Source organism: Bufo bufo, chromosome 6 (genome assembly GCF_905171765.1).
Source record: "Bufo bufo chromosome 6, aBufBuf1.1, whole genome shotgun sequence".
Classification (NCBI taxonomy): domain Eukaryota; kingdom Metazoa; phylum Chordata; class Amphibia; order Anura; family Bufonidae; genus Bufo; species Bufo bufo.
The window spans coordinates 314,969,886-314,975,794 of record NC_053394.1 but is presented as its reverse complement, the minus strand read 5'-3'; positions in this window follow the sequence as shown (position 1 = coordinate 314,975,794).

The following is a 5,909-nucleotide window of genomic DNA, read 5'->3' as shown; positions in this document are numbered from 1 at the left end:
TCAGTGTGATGTGACTACTATTTTACTTTTATGTTTGGAGAGGAGCTCCTCAGTGACCCTGACGTTTGTAATGATGGGGGTTCATCTTGCATTACTGTTCGGTGCCACATTTCTTTTATACTGGAAGGAAACTCTCCTTTTCCTTTCTCCCTAAACAAATGCACTTTTAATTTTGAATACATTTTTTAATTCTTCCTGAAGTTTTATGATTTTTATTTGAAAATTAGCAAAACACAGATTGGGGGGGGGGGGGGAATTGTTTTTATGTAAGGGGTTCAGCACAATGCCAATTTGACATCACTAGTAATGATCCTTGCAGGTCTTTACTGCAGTCTTTATCAAGAAGGTAAGTTGGCCAGTGGTAGCGTTGTCACTTTTTAAACATAGACTCTTCATTTACCTAGAACAGGCATCCTCAAACTGTTGCCCTCCAGCTGTTGCAAAACTACAACTCCCAGCATGCCCAAACAGCCTACAGGTATCGGCCTACAGCAGGGCGTTGTGGGAGTTGTAGTTTTAGAACAGCTGGAGGGCCGCAGTTTGAGGATGCCTGACCTAGAGGAATGCTGTTCACTATGAGTAAGTGGCAGAAAAAATGAGAAAAAGAGTGGTGCTTCCATTAAAATAGAAAGTGACAAGAGCAGGTTTTACATTGGTATTCATTTTCTTGTGTTAACTAGTGTTTTTTTTTGTTTTTTTTTACATCTTACTTAATCTTACTTAATTTCTGTACTATGCTGGTCTATTCTGTCTAATCATAGAACATCTAACGTTATGTAGAGAACACCTCTATACTATACTCCATACTGCAATACCTTTAAACAAATATATATAAAATTTACCCAAAAGAGCACAAAAGGCACAATCTGTCCCCTGCTGTACTTGCATGAAGGTAGAAGCAGGCTGATGCAGTTATCATATCAGGGTCAACACACGAAAGTAGCTTGGCTAAAATAGCATTTTCTTCTTATTGAAGTGCCATATTTGTTAAGCTGGTTTTTATTGTGGGCAGTGACAATGCAGCACTTGTCAGGTTGTGTTCTACTACTCCATGCAAACTGTTGCGTACTATCTGGACTCAAAGGAAAATTAGACAAAAAGTTTTAGAATTCCATGAGATCTGACAGTAGAGGAGATGCTCAACTAAACATTGGGCAAGGCAACAGTCTGAGGCCATGTGTGTCTTATTCTAATAAATGGGCCCCATGCTCATTACTAGCCAGGCTTTAGACTGTTGCTTCCACAACTCAAGTGCCTATTGTGCATTGCCTCTCTAGACTTTTTGCCAGATCACGCGGAAGACTATACCTGGACAACCCCTTCAAAGGGTTTCCCCACTAAGGACATTTATCATGTACCTACTGGTGATCAACAGGACCGCTCCCGTCACTAGAACAAGCTTCCCCAGTCTGCTGGTCACATGACTGTGCTAGAATGGGGGGCACTGGTGCCCATTCAAGTGATCAGTGCAAGGCCCACTAATCGTACATTTACCCCCTATTATCTTTAACCTTTTAGGGCACCTGCACCCACAAATTTGCCCTGGTGTTTTTATGACCTTTAAAAAAAAAACAAGCCATAAAAAACACTTTCCTTTTTTTCCCCATGCAACATGTTCTTTTGATGGGAGTTGTTTTAACCCTTTCAAGACAGGGCCATTTTCAGTACGATTACAACAATGCCACATTTATATACTGTAAATATTTTTTTGTGGCAATGCCTATGATGCTTATTTTTTTTATTTTTGGGGAAAGGTGGTTGATTTTTTTTTTTTTTTTTTTTCTCTCTCATCAGATTGCCTTTCCCACACTGTAATGTAATTTAAAGGATAACTGTCACATTTAGACCCCAATTTCAATTTTCATATATGTAGTTACTAATAACATGATATTCCAGAATCAGTTACTATTAGACTTACTTACCCCATATTTAATAAGATTCAGCCCTTAGCAACCAGACTGCATAAAACTGCAATTTCACTATTCAGTTAAGATGGCCGCCACTGCCCTCACCCTGAGGCTAATCCCGCCTGCCCTCACTAGCCAGTAACAATAGCCCCCCAAAAGTGTCATTAACCAGAGCCCTCCCCCCCCTAAAGGGTTAATTTCCTGCAGCACAAAGGGGTCCTCTTACCACATGTTGCTTTCATTTATACACTGAGCAGATGGCAGATCTCCCTTCCCTGGTCTGTGCTGCACCAACTCTGCATTCTCCAGCTCTGCTGAGTGAGGGATCGTCTGCCAAGCGCAGGGACAGGGAGAAGTGCACACAGCCCAGGCACTGTTATCAGCTGCTGGGGAGGGCCTGGCTTTAATCATTTACTTACAGTCCCTGGCTGTCAGTAATGTGACCTTGCACGCAGCTATCGACCATGCCTAGCAACCCTATTTTAAGCACAGGTAAAAGTAGGCAGTACAGGGAACAAAAAGAGACGATTACGCTTACCGGTAATTGGATTTTCCAATAGCCTCCACCACGGCACTCCGGGAGGGTGTCCCCGCCTCCCCAGGACAGGAAACAACGTAGAAGCTTAAGTTTAAAAGGCCCCCTCCCCTTACCTGTTTCAGTTAATGAGATAGGACTCGGTTAGTTAGTTGGTGCAAAAACTGTATTGATACAATGACAACATAACATGAGTAACATAACATTCCACATAATTTATACCACTTGGGTAGGGAATCCAGTGCCGTTGTGGAGGCTATTGGAAAATCCAATTACCGGTAAGAGTAATCGTCTCTTTTCCCCGGCACCTCCACAACGGCACTCCAGGAGGATTAATAGAGAAATGAACTCTAGGGTGGGACTACTGCAGATAAAACTTTTCTGCCATATGATAACTCATGACTTCTGAGTATATCTAACTTATAATGTTTAAAGAAAGTATTTGGATTCTTCCATGTAGCTGCTGTACATATTTGGTCTATTGAGGCCGAGGCGTTTTCTGCCCATGAGGCCGACACAGCTCTGGTAGAGTGTGCTTTTATCCCCTCAGGAGGGGTTAAGTTCCTCTGTAGATAGCAAAATTCGATGGTGTTCCGGATCCATCTGGATATAGTGCTTTTGCTTGCTGCTGATCCTTTGCGCTGCCCCTGATATTGAAGGAGAAGATGGTCCGATTTTCTGAATGTCGCTGAGATTTCCAGGTACGATAGTAGACATCTCCTGACATCCAGGTTATGGAATTTCCTTTCTAGGTCTGAGGTTGGATTCTCACAAAAGGATGGAAGTGACACCTCCTGTTGGCGGTGGAACCTCGAGGCCACTTTAGGTAGAAACATTGGGGTATGTTTAAGAATAATTCGGTCTTCTAGGATTGTAAGATAAGGTGCTTTACAGGAGAATGCCTGGATCTCACCTACTCTCTTGGCTGATGTTATTGCCAACAGAAAGGTAGTCTTTAAGGACAGAAGTTTAAGTGAGATTTCTTCCAACGGCTCAAAGGGGGCCTCCATTAGGACTTCTAGCACCAGGTTCAAATCCCATGGGGAATGGTTGAATGAATAAATGGGCATTTTCTGAATGCTCCTTTTATGAACCTCTTTATTAATGGAAGGTCTGCCAATTTTACATCAAGGAAGCTACTTAATGCTGAGACTTGTACTTTTATAGTGTTGGGTCTGAGGCCCTTATCTAGGCCTGCTTGTAAAAAGTCCAGTATGAGTGGAATATTTGTCTCCTGATTGTAGTATATTCTATCTCCTGCAAACTTTAGGAAGGTTTCCCAAGTTCTCTTATAGATTTGAGAGGTAGAGGCCTTTTTACTGCATAGTAAGGTAGATATTACGGAATCTGATAGACCCCTTTGCTGTAAGTGGACCCGTTCACTTTCCAAGCTGTCAAGTGGAGGTTTGCTACCTCTGGATGAAGTACCGGCCCCTGCCGTAGAAGCCCCAGATATGATGGGAGAGACCAGTATTGACCTGCTGACAGATTGTAGAGGTGGGGAAACCAAGACCTTTTGGGCCAAAAAGGAGCGATAAGTATTAGTTGTGCTTTCTCTTCTATTATTTTCATTAGTACTTTTGGAATTATGTTGTACGGGGGAAAAGCGTACAGGAGATCTTCTGGCCATGGACAAGACAGGGCGTCCACCATCAGTGGGTGGTCCCTGTTGGAGAGGGAACCGAATAACTCGAGCTGTCTGTTTCTGTGGTTTGCGAAGAGATCTACTTTTGGTTGTCCCCATTTGAGTGTTATTTGCCTGAACATGCTGGGATCTAGAGACCACTCTCCCCCTTTTAGAGCTTCTCTGCTGAGATAGTCTGCTATTTCGTTTTCCTCTCCTTTTAGATGGACTGATATCAGGGAATTTATATTCTTCTCTGCCCAGCTGAAAATTTCTCCCGTCAATTCCTGTAGCTTTTTGCTCCTGGTACCCCCTTGTCGGTTCAGGTAGGCTACGGTAGTAGCATTGTCGGACAGTATCTTTACATGACGGGTTTTTACGCCCGGAAGATGTGTTAGCGCTTCCCATACTGCCGATAGTTCTCTTACGTTTGAAGAGGCTGCTGACATCTCTGGATTCCAGGAGCCCTGGATTAGATGATTCCCTGTATGGGCACCCCAGCCTCTGCTGCTGGCGTCGGTAGTTATAATAATTTGGTTTATCGGTCGCCAAAAGACTCCTTTTGGAGGTTCTTTTTTATTTTCCACCATAGGAGAGATATTTTTACCTTTAGTGGGATTTCTACCTTCCTGTTTAGAGAGCCTTGTTCTCCGTCCCAGGTTTCTAGGAGGAACTTTTGAAAGATTCTCGTGTGATGTTGTGCCCATCGTACTGCGGGAATAGTGGATGTTAGAAGACCTAACAGACTCATGATGTCTCTTATGGTTACTTTTTTTGCTTCGCAAATATTGGAGACTTTTTGACCTATATTTATCTGTTTTTCTAGAGGTAGGAAGGACATGAGATTGTGAGAGTCTAACAGTATCCCTAGAAATTTTTTTAGTTGACTGGGAACTAAGTCGGATTTTTGAATATTTATTAGCCAGCCTAGCTCGGTCAGTTTCTCCTGCACCAGCTGTAAATGATCCTGGAGAACCTGAAGAGATGAGCCCGCTACTAGGAGGTCGTCTAGATATGGGACTACCAGGATACCCTGAAGGTGTAGGAACCCTGTCACTTCGGCCATGATTTTTGAGAAAATTCTTGGGGCGGACGATATCCCAAAGGGCAGGGCCTGAAACTGGAAGTGAAATTCCCGATCTCCTAGAAGAAGGGCTATTCTGAGGTATTTTTGGTAGGCTCTGTGTATGGGCACATGGTAGTATGCGTCCGCAAGGTCTATAGTTACCATGTAACAATCTTTGGGTAGGAGATTTACTGTGGATCTGATCGACTCCATTCTGAATTTTTTGTAGGTCATATGTTTGTTCAGTCTTTTTAAATTGATTATCAACCTGAAGGACTTGTTGGGCTTTTGGATAAGGAATATGGGGGAATAAAACCCCTGCCTCTCCTGACCTTCTGGGACTGGTACAATGACTTCTTTTTGTAAGAGAGATGATATCTCCGACTCTAAGGCTCGTTGGCTTTCTGGTCTTTTTACAGGCCTGTTGATGAAGAAATGCTCTGGGGGGGGGGGGGGGGGGGGGTATTGAATTCTAGCTTGTACCCCATGGATATAGTGTTTATAATCCAAGGGGCGGACGAGATCTTCTCCCAAGCTGAGGTAAACTTCCTTAACCTGCCCCCTACCTGATGCCTGGCGTCATTGACTGGCCTTAGAGGTGGACTCGAGGTTAAAAAGAAAACCTCTACCCCTCCCCCTGGAGGATTGCCATCTATTGGTGTTTCCTCTTCTCTTTTGGTCTGTTTTATTGCCCCTTTGGCTACGAAAGGACCGACGTTGTTGGTAGAATTTTGATTCTGCTGGAAAGCCTTTTTGTCAGACGCTTTCTCTAAAATG